This window comes from Nyctereutes procyonoides, unplaced genomic scaffold (genome assembly GCF_905146905.1).
Source record: "Nyctereutes procyonoides isolate TBG_1078 unplaced genomic scaffold, NYPRO_anot_genome, whole genome shotgun sequence".
Classification (NCBI taxonomy): Eukaryota; Metazoa; Chordata; class Mammalia; order Carnivora; family Canidae; genus Nyctereutes; species Nyctereutes procyonoides.
Window position 1 is genome coordinate 11,208,914 of NW_026575031.1, and position 15,075 is coordinate 11,223,988.

A 15,075-nucleotide genomic window follows, 5' to 3' on the forward strand; every position below is an offset into this window, starting at 1 on the left:
GCTCCGCCGGGCGGCGGGGGGGCGGGGCTCGTGGGTAACAAGGGAGGGGCGGGGTTCCGCTCCCTATCGGGGTCGACCTCCCCCTGCCAGGGAGGAGGGGCGGGGTGCGGGCTTCCAGCGGGTGTGGACACACGAGAAGTAAGTGGGCGACCCCCAACGCAGGGGATGCGAATCCTGGGCTGAAGGTGAGTCCTCCACGTGTCCCCACACGTGCCCCTGTGGGGGCGCACCTGTCTCCATCTGTCCCCCTCCCCAGCTCGCAGCTCACGCGCGGCACCTCACACGTCTGGGTTCCCAGCGCTTGGACGCCTCCCTTCCCCAAGGCCTCCTAACTGGGAAATATCCCAGGAAGAACAGCTAGGGAGGGCGAGAGGAGGGGCTGTTCCGTGCGATGTGTGTCTGTGACAATCCCCTCTCTCCCGCGTACCGTGGGAGCCCCACCTACCGCCTCCCATCCAGCTGCTCCCACTGCATTGCTTCCCGATCCAGACAGACACATCTCACATCACAGATAATCAACTCCCTAGTGACACCCACTTCTCCCGTGTCGTTTCCACACACGCCCTGCTCACAGGCAAACAGCCCTTACGCGAACGAACGCCTCCCACCAACGGGCGCCGCGGCTTGGGGCAGGCCCACCCGGCCCTGACGGCGGCAGCAAGCACACACGCGGAAATCCCTTCAAGTCAAACCCCAGGTTTCGTTGTCAATCAGATTAGTGACAGAATAGAAACAGACAAGTCAATAAATCAAGTCTAGAAACAGTTCCAGTGTTGTCTATCACAACCCCTTATCCTCTCGAGAGGCTCGAGGCTCCGATGCTCAAGCGATAGGCGTTTTTGTCTTAGAAATAAAGCCCGTTTCTCCAAAGAAATAATGTAGCCCTGAAGCAAACGCCAACATTTGCTTTTGGCTCTGCCGAGAAGGTAGCAGCTTCATCTCACCATCATCCCCCCTGGGCACTGCCTCAGAGTCTCTCTCATCCTTGGGCTCACATCTGCCATCTGAGGGAGCAAAGAGCCACATTAGGCTCCGAAGGGGAAGGCGGCTTAGAGGAAGACGAGTAGAGGAAGATGTTGAAGGCAAAACTTGGAATCCCCTAGGAATTCCAGGGCCGAGGTCTCCAAATATTTGTTGGGTTTCTGCTTTGTGCATATTCTAGTTGGCATTATAGGACAGTGCTTCTCAGACCTTAATGTGAACACAAATCTTACCTAGGGAACTCGTTAAATTGCAGTTTCTGATTCTGTAGGTCTAGCTGAGGTAGCATCCCAGACTGTAGTTCTAACAGGCTCACTAGTTATCAGATGCTGCTGGTCCCCACCCTCACCCCCAAAACATACACACACTTAGAGTAGTAGGGTTGTAGGAGACATTGATTCAGGAGTCCAATAGTAGTGGGCTCTAGCCAGATCTGTGGACAAGGTACTCAATGCAACTGATCCTCACTTTCCTTATATCTGCAAAGGACATAATAATTGTTGTGTGAGGATTAGACAATGGACAATGAACAGGTTTTGAAACCTGTGAAATGCTTACAATGGTAGTTGTCAAATGAAGCCACGTTTGTTTAGAATGTTTGGAGTTAAGCTGCTGACAGCTCAGAGGAACCAAATCAATTGAGTCTACACAAAAGATGGCAGGCTTCGTGAGGGAAATAGACCCAAGCTGGGTAGGATTTGACCAGATGAAGCAAAAAAAAAGCTAAAGGTCACTCCAAGTTATGGGGTTAACATGAGCTGGGCCAAAGCAATGGTAGGAAGCAGCATAAAGAAGGGGAGGATTCCTGGTGGAGAATAATAGGAAAAAATGTTAGATGAGGAGGAGGGTGGATATCATAAAAGTAGAATATAAATGATATTTTTATTTATTTTTTTAAATGATAATTTTAAAACTAATACCCTATGTGCACCTTGCACTTCCTGTTATTTTAAATTATCTATTAGTGCACTTTCTTCCCTTTACAGCGTATGGACTCATGGAAGCAGGCTGTTGAGCCCCTCATGGGGACCAAGCGGCTTGCTGGGAACCCAAGATATAGAGGTGAGGTGATCACAGCAAGGCTCTCTGAGACTTGGGTGAGTGTCGCCAGATCCAAAGTCTTGCATTTCAAGCATTATACCATAAAATCAGGATTCTGTAGGGGAGCAGGGTGCTCCCATGTCTTATTGCAGAGCCTGTCATGTGGCAGGAGCTTAACAAATGTTGAAATGAATAAAGATCATTTCTCTTGTTCTTATTTTTATATAGCTATAATTGTGGCATACACAATTTTATGTCCTTATTTTTTTCACTTAACATTGCATAGTTCCCCATTTTTATTGTGAGCTTTATTTTCTTCCATTTTTTTAAAAAAAGTCAAACCTACAGACAAGTTCACAGAAACAAGTACAGTGAAAATCTGTATATCCTTCACCTAAATTCACTACTTTTTTTTTTTAACATTTTGCCATATTTACTTTATCCCTTTCTCTCTTTAACTTAAATGTTTGATGCAAGTTGCAAATATGACACTTTCACTCTAAATAATTCAGCAGCCATTTCCTAAAAATAAAGAATTCTCCTACAGGGCCATATGAACACATCCACAATAGTGTTGTCTATTATGCAGTCCATACTAAATTATTTCCATTTTTCCCCTTAAAATGTCATATATATATATATATATATATATATATATATATATATATATATATCAGATTCAGGATTTAACCAGGGCTCCCCCCTATGGCATTTGTTAAGTTTCTTTAGTCTTTTTAAATCTTGAACAGTTCCCCATTTTATTATTGTTAATTTGTTTTTCAGACATTGATCATTATGAAGCGTCCAGGGCAGCTGTCATGCAGAATGTCCCACATTCTGGGTTTTCCAGTTTCCTCATGATTCAGTATAGGTTAGACATTTCAGAAAAGACCACTACATAGGGGATGTTGTGGACTTCCCACTATGTCACACTGGTAGGCCCGTAGTGCACATTTGTCCTTTTATTCGTGATGCTGGGCTCGATCACTTGGATAATTTGGAGTTCATCAGATCTTTCCTTTACAATTTAAGGGTAAGCTGTCTTCGGATATCCGAAGACCTTTGATTATTTATTCCCAACAAATAAAATTATTTGCCCAGTGGTTTTTAGCTTCCATTGATGATCTCTGCTTATATTTGTTATGATGCTGGGGATTGCAAAATGGTGACTCTAATTTTGTCATTTCTTTCATTTATTATCAAGTATTCTCTTGTAAAAAAAAAAAAAGCTGCTGCTCTGCTGCTTCTCTCTCTGTCTCTCTGTTTCTCTCTCATCCCCATGGTCTCAAAAATTATGTATTTATCTATCTATTCAGTGTGATATAATTTGTTACCATTATTGCTGTTATTCCTTTTTGATGCTCAGATTGTCCCAAATTTGGCCAAGAGGAGCTCTTTAAAGAAGCTTCTGTGTCCTTTTGACTTGGTCCCATCAATCTTTAAGCAGTTAACTTGTTTTGTTACAGAACATATTTCAGATTTGTGTTTCCCCTGCTGCAGACCCATAATCAGTCATTTTTAAAGGGAACTTTACTCCTTTTCGTTGGAAATGGTATTTAAAAGATGACCTAATACTTCATTTATGTACTTTTGATACTTAAAAAAAAAAAACCCAAAACTATTCAATATATCATCAAATGAGCATATTTTAGTTTAGTTCAATATTACCTTATTTATTGAGCATTTGGGACATTTGCACTCTCTTCCCTTTTAAATAACCTTAATAAACATCTTTACACAGATAACTCTTCCAAGTTTAGGATTATTTTCTTTAGCAAGATTCCCAGAAATGGAATTATTGGGGTAAAGGGTGTACATTTCTTTTTTCCTGAATCTTTGATATACAGTGCCTAGTTGCTCTCGTGGAAGGTTTTTATTTTATTTATTTTTTAAAGATTTTATTTATTAACACAGAGAGAGAGGCAGAGACACAGCCAGAGGGAGAGGGAGAAGCAGGCTCCATGCAGGGAGCCGGATGTGGGACTTAATCCCGGGTCTCCAGGATCACACCCCAGGCTGCAGGCGGCGCCAAACAGCTGCGCCACCTGGGCTGCCCTCGTGGACGGTTTTTAAAGTCAACAATGACTTCTAAGTGTCAAACCCAGTAATTTTATCTTATTCCTCTTTCTCCTTTGCAGCACCTGAATCTACTGACCTCTATCCCTGAACCCTTCTTCTTCCAAACTTTCTCTAAAGGACACTGTTATGGTTTTCCTTTCTTTCAGGCCACGCCCTCTCCCTCCTTGAACCTCCTAAATTTGTGCAAGTCCCAACGCTTAGTCCTTAGCCTTTACTTTTCTTAGGGGGTTCTTTGTGGGGTTCTCTCACTTTTGTTTGTCTGATTTTGGATGCCCAGTCCTCTCCTGAGCTCTGATCTCTTCTGGGTTTTGCTTTCATCTAAGACTGGTCCTTGCCTATTGTCACCAGGCTTGCTTCAGGCCTATCTCTGTTCACAAACTTGAGAGGACAAACATATCTTAGTACACTCACATATGCACTCTGTTCTTTGAGATTCTAGATATAGGTCGAGTTTCATTTGGGCCTAGTTTTCTAGTTGTCTGATATAAAAATAACATGGTTCTGTTTTGAAAGAATACAGGCTAAGGTACAATCATGAAGTAAACTGGCCCACTTCACTCATTTATGGGCTCCATAAGAAACTTCTATTCAAATATTTATGGAGTGGCTGTATGCTTGGAACATATACATTGTAAGATTCAATTCTGCCTCTGATTGACTTGAATTTTCTAACATTAGTGGCCTGTAATTTAAGTTTGATCCTGATAATAAGATAATAGATGGAAGTGAAAGGTCTTCAAATGGACTACCAAGTCAAGTCCCTCTTCACAACCCAAAATTTAGGATGCTACCCTGTCCTTCCAACATGAAATCAAAATAGGACTCTTCTCAACAGAGCCCAGGCTCCCATCCAAAGGTTTTTTTAAAGCACAATAAGGAATCCCTTTTCCCTATCTCACCAAGTCAGCCATCCCTCACCTGTCCTCACCAGGATCCAGGGTCTGGGGAGAAAAAGGACAGGGTCGGTGGGTGAATATTACCCCCCAGTATGTGTACTCTTCGTTGTCAAGGGAGATTGCCTATTTGTGCACTTATATCATAGCAAATTGTGTCTGACTTCTGGGTGTGAGGGCAAGGAAGGGAAGAGGTCGTTTGTATTATGCAAGAAGGGGATATATTTTTTTACATACGTGCTATATAAATGTTTGTTTATGCAAGGGTCTCATGGAAAGATATGAGGGAAACTGCAATAATTGGTGGATGAGGTGAAGAACTGAGAGGGACACTTACTTTTCATTGGGCTTGTGCACATGTATTCTCTATTTAAACATAAACAACTCAATTTTTAAAAATTCATAAAAGGGAAAAAAAATCGCAAGGTCACGGCGGCGCTGTTTTGCTGCTGTAGAACGATTGAGACACTGATTTCCAATTCCTTCGAGAAAGGATTAGAACTGCTGTGAAACTGAATTCGGAGCCTTAAGTGCGAATTACTGGAGGTGGCGATCTGAGGGGCAGCTCGCTCTTCAAGGTAGAAAGATGCGGCGGTTCATTTCGAGAAAATGAATTGTGATCTCTGCAAAATATTATCCGTGGCAAGACGAAAGGTTAAGAAAAAGGCGGGCCCCTTGCCGTGCCATTGTTCCCACAATGCCGTGACTCGGATTCGAACCGAGGTTGCTGCGGCCACAACGCAGAGTACTAACCACTATACGATCACGGCGAGCTACCGGGGACCTGCAGGGGTGGCCTTCTGATTGTCCTCTTCAATAGTCATAGGCGTTCGCAGGCTGCACGTCACCGAGAGACCCACCCATGGGGCGGAGCTCCAGCCTAACGCGGAGTCCGAGAGTGCGCAGGCGCGTTGCGCTCCCGCGCGTCGCTCGGGTTCTCAGGCTTTGGCCCCTTAGCCACCGGAACAAACCCGCTGAGGAAGGGTGGGCTCCTTGTGAATGAGGTGGGAGTTTAGGGGGGACCACTTGGGCATGCAGGGACGGGACTGGCCGGATCTCGGTTCACAGGTTGTGTAACTCGCATTCCTGGGAAGATGCCCATCTCCTCCGCCTGGGAGGTCTTTGCAGCGAGCGACCCGGGGTGTGAAGGCGGCGCTCCTAAGGGGTTCCCGTCCCTGCTGATTCCCGGAGGAGTGACCCAGCATCTCCTCCGCGGTGGTTGTGGACGCCCAGCCCCCCTCCCCAGCACGAGTTAGCCACGCAGAAAGGGCTCAGTGAACGCATCTCCCCCTGCTCGTCCGCTCCCCATCAACCTCCCTGCAGCTCCTCTCCGGACCCGGACGGCCCTGACAGCCCTGACTGCTCCCTCACGGTACTCCCGCCGGACCCGGTGCCCACCTCCGCTGTGCCCCGGGCGGCAGCGGGCACCACCAGTCCGGTTTTTCTTCTTGTCCGCCAGGGCTCCCGCCCCAAGGCGCCTAGAACCAGGCCGAGTCCCCAGCAGGCGGAGGCTTTTTGCTCAACTGAGAACGTGCCACTGGTTCTAACAAGAGAATCCACCGCGACCACCTGTCTGCTCTCATCATCACCCCCGTCCCCTGCAGAGTCACCGGAGGGAGGTTTCTAAACACTAGTCGTATCCTTTCTCTCCTCCACCCACAGATGCAGGAAATTCGTCCACCTTTTCCAGCTCATCCCTCGGCGTTGTTTCTCATTCCTGAATTACTTGCCATGCATTCATCCATTCACTCACTCACTCAACAGGTCCTTTCCAGGTGGGGAAGGGGGTTGGGTTTTTAAAGAGGAATTGCCGGTAGTTCCTTTTTGAGACCTCCTTCATACCTTTTGCACACAAGATTATCCTGGCTGCTCGGCAAATTCCTTTTTCTGCCTTTATGAGCTACTTCGAAAGTCACCTCCTTTGCAAAGGCTTCTCTTCCTATTCTTATTGGGAGTCCTTTTCCAGCGAAGCCGTGAAAATTCGTACACATGCCTGTGACAATGATCAGCCTTGTGAGCGCCTCCGTGCTTTGTCCCCAGTGAACGCTATGGCGGGTGGCCCGAGTAATGGGAAGCCTGTATTCTTCGGGAGTCCAATTTAGCCAGAGCCGGCGTGACGTAAATGTCGTTTTCAACTGTCACAAAGGGATTGGGATCCATTTTTGAGAATGTTACAAACTCGAAATAAAAATGGAGGACGGTGATAAAAAGCCAGATCCCTAGCCGTGTCATTGCCTTTCGCAATGCCGTGACTCGGATTCGAACCGAGGTTGCTGCGGCCACAACGCAGAGTACTAACCACTATACGATCACGGCGAGCTACTGGGGATCCGGCCTTCGGTTTCCTCGCCTGAGTTCTTCTCTGTTGAAAGCCCCGCCCCCTTGCCACGTCATCATCGGCTCCCGCCGCTCTCCAATTTTGCCTCTCGCGTGCGCGCAGACTCACGGGTCTCCACCTCTGTCCGCCCTCTGCGCGGCCCAGATCCCGCCGCTCCGCCAGCGTGGAGGCTGCGCTGGGGCTTTCTCTGCCCCCTCACCCCCGCGCCTTAAGGACCTTGTGGGGGTGGGGCGGAACCGATTTTTCTTTCTTGTGGTAGAATTCTAGAGACGGCCCCGTTCCCAGCCAGAGTCCGCTCAGGCTGCGTGAGCGCCGGGGCAAGGTGGGTGCAAGAGGGACCCCCCGTTCGGGCGACCCCGGGTCATCACCTCCGTCCCGGCCACGGCGGAGTCCCAGCCTCGTAGGAATCCTTCGGTTTGCAAAGCGTTTTCAGGTCCTTCTTTTTACGACCCGTGCGCACGACCGACAGAGACCCGAGGGGGAGTCCATGGCGTCCCCACTTCGCTTCGGGGTCGGCGCGAGGGCCAGGCTAGGCATGGCTGGCCCAGGGCAGCACGGGAAGGCTCAGGCGGCGGCCGGTACACCAGAAGGCCCACACTCGGGAGCGCGAACCTCGTGGCGTCCCGGTAGCGCGCCGTGATCGTATAGTGGTTAGTACTCTGCGTTGTGGCCGCAGCAACCTCGGTTCGAATCCGAGTCACGGCATTGTGGGAACAATGGCACGGCAAGGGCGCCTTTTTAGATTCGGGGAGCCACATGGCTTCCCTGCGGCTGTGCCCCGACTGCCCCCTTAATTGTAGGTTAGGGCCGAAATTCTACAGTGCGGCAAAAGGGGGCACAAGTGAAGCAGCCCACCTCCACCTTCCCCGCGGTGTGGTTGTTTTGGGACGTATTCCTGTGTGGTACTTTTTTTCTCTTAACTCATTTGGTCACTGTCAGTGATCGGCTCGTACACCAGGTCCTCAGAAAAGCCTCGCCCTGCTAAAACGTCAATACTTCCGAGTGTAGGGGTTATAGGAACAGATGGCAAACATTCATTAAGGGTTAGAGAGCCACTGAGAGGGATGTTAATGATAGGCTTGTGGCCCCCACTTCTACAACCTCCTAGGTGAGAGGGTGTTTTCCTCCTGCAGGTTTTTTTTTTCTTTCCCTAATCCACCTCAGATTTAAAGCACATTTTATTTGTTAGTTTATTTTTTGTGCACTTAAAAAAAAATCCAAGCTCAACAAATTCGCATCTGTCATTCGGCATTAGGCAAATTGGAAGTGAGGTTTAGATTTGACTCTTGGGTGGCTGCTTGCTGGAGGCTTGTGTCACTGTCAAGGAAGGAATGAGAGAGGATTGAGTGAGGAATGAGCCTCTCTAGCTCCTCTCGTGGAGGTGGCAAAGCAAGTCAGGAAGCATTCCTGGAAGAGATGGACATTTTGGTGGGGCTGTGCCCTCTATACCCACAATCCATTGGCAAAGTCTCACTGAATAGCATGTAAAAAGCAAGATACTACTGTGGGCTGTAATTTCCTAGGGTCTCCCTGCTCCCAGTTCCCTAAATGTGATGAGTTTAAAGCCACAAGACCCGACAGCTCAGAGCGTGAGAGAATAAAATAGCGAAAGGTCAGCCTGAGAACTTGCTATCCCTACCACGTTGAGGTCTCTTCTATGTATCAGAACTGGGAAAAGAGGCAGGAGGTGTAAGACCTCTGTTCACACATTCCAGCTCCAGCTGTTTCTGTTTGGGTTGGATTTTTGTTGTTGTTGTTGTTGTTGTTTTGTTTGTTTTTGGCTTTCAGTCTCCACTATAAGTCACTTAATTTTTTCCTTTTCTTTCTGATGGACTCTAGTAGCTAACAAGTAGCTAACACTCTTTCTTTGGGCTAATCCTAACCCTGAGTAAGGTTTGCATAGTTTAATAATTAAGCTGGTGGCACCTGGAAGCAGACTCCCTAGGTTTGAATACTGACTTCTGCATTAATTAGTGGGGTGATGTTAGGTAAGCCACCTAATGTCTCTGTGCCTCAGTTTTCTCGTTTGTAAAATGGGAATAAAGCAGGCTTATTATGAAAATGAAATGAATATTTGTAAAGTAACAGTGCCTGCCACTTACTAAGCCCTATTTATGTTTTACTTAAACTAATAATGAAATCAACCCCTTAAAAAGGATATAATTAAATCAACACCTTAAAAAGGAAGGCAGTGGTACTTAGGCATCTAAATGGTGTGTTTACAAGTAGACATTCCACTTACTCCAATTAGCTGCCCCAGATATTTTTGGAACTCTTGTTTGGGGATTACCTTCAGGGCTAATTTATAAGACATATAAGTTAATCCATATCAATATTTATAGTCTCAATATTTTACTTTGAAATGTTTTTTTGACTGCTTTTAAATCCATCTTCAAAGAAAAAGATGTCACCACTGAGTTTGTTTTTTTTTTTAAGATTTTATTATTTATTCATGGGAGACACAAAGAGAGAGGCAGACAGGAAGAGGGAGAAGCAGGCTCCCCACAAGGAGCATGATACAGGACTTGATCCTAGACCCCAGGATCATGTCCTGAGTCAAAGGCAGACACTCAACCACTGAGCCACCCAGTTGCACTGAGTTTTTAAGGTGTAACAAGCTTCAATAGCGATTCCAAAAATGGTTTAGGTAACATTCCAGCAAACTATTTTTTGATATCAGTGTGTTGACTTTTTTGTTAAGCATTACTTTTAAGTTTTTTTAAATTTTAATTACAGTATAGTTAACATACAGTACTATTTTTAAAATTTTATTTATTTATTTGAGAGAGAGCAGGGGATGAAAGCATGAGAGAGAGAAACAAGCTCCCTGCTGAGCAGGGAGCTGGATGCGGAGCTTGGTCCCAGGACCCCAGGATCATGACCTGAGCCCAAGGCAGAAGCTTAGCCAACTGAGCCACCCAGGCACCCCCAGTGTGTTGACTTGAAGGGGACAACTGTAATTTATGAGCTTCAGAGTTTGCATAAACACCCAATGTCACAATGTCATGACTTCCTGGTCACATCTGGTGCCTCTGGGAGCTACTGTTATAACTGCTGGCCACCACAGAGGTGTGGTACAGATTGGACCAACAGCCTTGGTAGCTCCTGGAGGTGCTTCAAAATTAGAATCTTGTTCACAGCCCAGAACTACTAGATCAGAATCTTCATTTTAACAAGATCCTCCCCAGGTGATTCACTTGCACAGTCAAGTCTGAGAAGGTGCTGCTGTTTTCTAGACCACTTGGTTGGAGTGAAGCCCTGCATTATTTACCTTGCCAGTACTCAGGGTTACTAGAAGGGACCTGTCAGAGTCTATTGGGCCTCATCTAGGGGTAACATTAAGATTTTGAGGATGAAAAGATGGAGCTCTGGGAGGAGTCACCAAGAGGCCCATATTTGGGGGCATCTAAGGAGGAAGTAGCACCCATGTACTTCCACTAGGAGGTGCTGCTTTCAAGACCCACTTTGGATTTAACCCCCAACAGGGAACCTATTGCCCAGAGATTCTCTGGCTATTCAGGACTCAAGTTTCATTCATTCATTCAGTAAACTATCATCTTTTAGCACTTAAAGTGCTTTGCATCCTGGAGAGCTGCAATGGTATATAGTGATACTCCTGGCCCAAATAGTTTAGTTTTTCAGCTAGGAGAAAAAACTAGCCCAGAGGCAACAATCAGAAAACACAAGAGGGGGGCCAAGATGGCTTATTTGGTTAAACGTGGGACTCGATTTCAGTGCAGGACAGGATCTCAGGGTCCTAAGATGGAGCCCCTCCTATGAGGAGCTTGCTTAAGATTCTCGCTTCCCCCCCCCTCAAAAAAAAATGATAGAAGGAAGAGCCATTTCTTGCTTCAGTGGAACAAAACTTTTCAAGAGAAAACTGATATAAACTTCCACCAGAATTGTAAAAGAATTGAAGTTTATTTTTAGCATTTCCAGCCCCCTCACTCTCTCTTCAACCTCTTTGTGTTGTTCCTATCTCATTATTCTCATTCATTAGATCAACAATATTTATGGAGGGCCTACTATGTGGCAGGCACTGTTCTAGGTTCTGGGGCAATAATAATGAATGAGGTAGATGTGTGTTCTCATAGACCTATGGTCTAGTGCAGAAAAGAAAGCTAAACAAAAAATAAATAGAATTTGAGCCAACGGAAAATAATGTGATATAGTGTTCTCCTGTTTTCTGCCTATTTTCCATCCTCCTATTCCGTCTGCTCCTCTGCTCCTTTGTGTGAAATATGATGGCTAATAATAACAAGTGTTGCATTTTAAAGGGAATCAAAGTTTTACACTGAGGAGATAAATTCTGACCCTGAACGGCTCATGGGTGGCATAAAGAGCCTTCAGATCTGAGGCAGTCTTGTGTAGGCAGGGTGAGGATGACTCTGGTGATCTGCATAGACCCACGATAAAATAAAATATATCCAAGTGAATGTTAAGGGCCAATGAGCAGAACCAGATGGCCTCACTGGTAGGCCAAGAACTTACCAAGGACACCAGAAAAACAAATCATCTACCCAAAAACATAAGAGAGCTTTTTAAAAGAATATAAAGCACTGAAGTGATAATTTCAGGAGAGAGAGAAGAAGACCCCAGAACTTTGTTGGGAAATAACGAGCTATAAATACTTAATTTTTTTCAATTACACATGAGACATCATAATCTCATCAGTGCTTAGGATCTTTTGTGCACTAAATCAGTAACCTGGGTCAAAGATGCAACCCTCAGGGAAAGAAAAGGAGAGGGACCCTGAATTAAGATTATATTCGTCACCCAGTAGAACATATTTGAATAGAAAATAAATTTAAGAAAAAGAGATAAAGTTGCACTTCTTGCATTCTTGAATTTTTAACTGAGATATGCCCCTAGTACACATGCATCAGTTGGTCTCTTATTCCCAGGTATTTTTCTCTGTTCCTGTAGAAATAAATCCATGGAGAGACCCTGAAGGACTATTCTTGTCATGAGGCCTGAAACTCATTCCTGAGGAAGAATGCAGGAGCCATCTCTCAGAAGTAAAGGTCTAAATCAGTGATTTCCAAACATTATTCTAGAACTGATAAACAGAAATTTTTCATCATGGGATGAGAGAAAAATAAGGTCTTCAAAAGGCTAAATGTATTTAATTCAAAGGACTGTCTTCTAGGCTGAGATTATATCCTTCAAACTTTTGAGGTTTTAAAGTGACTTTTCTTTTATAACGTGATAAGGTAAGTGATAATTTTTTCTACAGTCTTTACTTGGACTGTAAACTGGCAATCCTATGTTGATCTCCAAAATTATTTTTAAAATTTTACTAATCAGTAAAATCTAAAAGTACACTACAAGCCCACTGTAAAGCAAAGCATTAGGGGAAGAAGAAATTGTCCTCAGTTTGTAGGCAGTCTGTAGAGGAATGCTCATAGGGAAGTTGTCCCTGTTCTGTCAGGCAGTGGTACAAGCTAACACCCATTCACCCACCCAACAAACAGTAGGCCCTAGTATGATCTATGTTAGGCTTTGACGATATAAATTTGAATAAGACTCATTCTTACTCTGAGATGATCATTTCAGTCCAGGGTTAATCAGAAGAGTGAAGAAACAATTACAATTATGTTAGAAGTATATACAAAATGCATTACAGCTTAGATCATTCATTCCCCCAGGATATGACATTTGAGCTGGGTTACAAGGCATGCATAGTAATTTTCCTGGCAGAAAAGAGGAAAAGATATCCTAGGCAGAGAGAAAGGCAGAAACAAAGGCAAGGAAGCATGAATATACAAAGAGCATAGGGAAAGACAAGTCATAGCTGTGACATAAGATATGGAAAGGAGAGGAGGGGTGGAGCCAAATTGTGATGATTCACTCGCCCCTTGTCAAGTCAGGTCTTTTTTCATGGAGGCTAGTGGTTCTTAACATTTTGTGGTAACTTACTGTTTGGGGGATCCATTTGAAGCCATAGGCTTGTTCTTCAAATGATGGATCTATGACAAAAATGTCAGGAATTCACAAATTTCCTGAAGGCCATTTATAGACTTTGTTATAGGTATTGGGGACTATTTAAGTCTCCATTTTTAAGCAGAAGAGGAACATAATCATATCTGTATTTTAGAAAGACGACATACAAATGAGTAATTACTGACAATTTTTTTTTTAAATTTTATTTATTCATGAGGGACACAGAGAGAGAGAGAGAGAGAGAGAGAGGCAGAGACACAGGCAGAGGGAGAAGCAGGCCTCATGCCAGGAGCCTGATATGGGACTCGATTCCGGGTCTGAAGGCGGTGCTAAACCGCTGAGCCACCTGGGCTGCCCGACAAAGTCTTTTTTAAAAAACATTTTATTTATTCATGAAAGACACAGAGAGAAAGGCAGAGACCTAGGCAGAGGGAGAAGCAGGCACCCTGTGGGGAGCCTGATGCAGGACTGGCTCGATCCCAGGACCCCTGGGCCAGGGCCTGAACCAAAGATGCTCAACCACTGAGCCACCCAGGTGTCCTTACTGACAAAGTCTTAGTTCAGAGGAGAGATGGAAGAGAATTTCAGTTTCTGGTTCTGGTTGTTGAGTTTGGGGCTTGGGGACTAACCTGGGGGTGAAGGAGGAGCTCTTTCCTCACATCACACCCATAGGTGTGTGATCAGAGAGCAATAAGCTTAGAGGCTCTTCAACTCAGAGGTAGAAGGGATGGACATGTTGGATGAAGGAAATGGATGGGAGGTTTGAGAGGAAGCTCTAATATCAAGGGTAGAATACTTTTTGGAGTCATGGTAGTTCAAATACTATGAAAATAGATGTATCTGTGCTGCCCTAATGTCATTGCTGGTATTGAGAATCTGACATGATGACAGAATATGCAATTTTCAAATGGAATTTTAAATTAGAAGGGAGAGATACATGTAAAAATTGCAAAAAACTGACTTAACTGTTTTCCCAATTTCTCCTAAATTTCAGAGTCAAAATACTTGCGTCATGACTACCCTTTGGTTGACTGGCCTCATCCTGAGTCTGGATGACTTTCTTACTGTATCATCAAAATGGCTAAGAATTCCTTTCCTCCCTAAATCTCTTTAGATCAAATGCTTCAAGAGAACTTGTAGTTTTAAAATATGTTCACAAATCTTTTGATGCTCCTACCTTCCCGATCATAGAGCTTACTTTCTCTCCCTGGAGTGAGGGCTAGACTTAGTGACATCTTCAAATGAATAAAGTAGAAGGGATGGTGTGTCATTTCTGAGATGAAGTCATAAGTACATTGTGGCTTCCCCTTTGCTCTCTCTATTGGATCTGTCAGAGAGGAATAATTTGCCCTATAAGGTCCTTCTACCTGAACTAAGAATTAAATTGACATAAGACAGATTAATAGGAGAAAATCAAATTTAATAGTGTTTGTACGATCAGCACGGGAGTCTTGACTTGCTCCGTTTCCGACCTGGGCCGGTTCACCCCTCCTTAGGCAACCTGGTGGTCCCCTGCTCCCAGGAGGTCACCATATGGATGCCGAACTTAAGGGAAAAGGAGAAAAAATGAGTGGGAAATATCAGAAAGGGAGACAGAACATGAAAGACTCCTAACTTTGGGAAACGAACTAGGGGTGGTGGAAGGGGAGGTGGGCGGGGGGTGGGGGTGACTGGGTGACGGGCACTGAGGTGGGCACTTGGGATGAGCACTGGGTGTTATTCTATATGTTGGCAAATTGAACACCAATAAAAAATAAATTTATAAACAAAATAATGTTTGTACGAGAACTACACACACAC

At 45.0% G+C, this 15,075-nt stretch overlaps 3 non-coding genes across 3 annotated transcripts; 1 reads left to right on the plus strand and 2 right to left on the minus strand.

Annotated features, from left to right (window-relative positions):
- Positions 1–5,692: 5,692 nt before the first annotated feature.
- Positions 5,693–5,764, minus strand: TRNAH-GUG (transfer RNA histidin (anticodon GUG)). Its single transcript has one exon. It is a non-coding gene; the product is annotated as a tRNA-His (tRNA).
- Positions 5,765–7,238: 1,474 nt separating this feature from the next.
- On the minus strand, positions 7,239–7,310 carry TRNAH-GUG (transfer RNA histidin (anticodon GUG)). The gene has a single exon. It is a non-coding gene; the product is annotated as a tRNA-His (tRNA).
- A 655-nt stretch (positions 7,311–7,965) lies between these two features.
- TRNAH-GUG (transfer RNA histidin (anticodon GUG)) lies at positions 7,966–8,037 on the plus strand. The gene has a single exon. It is a non-coding gene; the product is annotated as a tRNA-His (tRNA).
- Positions 8,038–15,075: the final 7,038 nt, after the last annotated feature.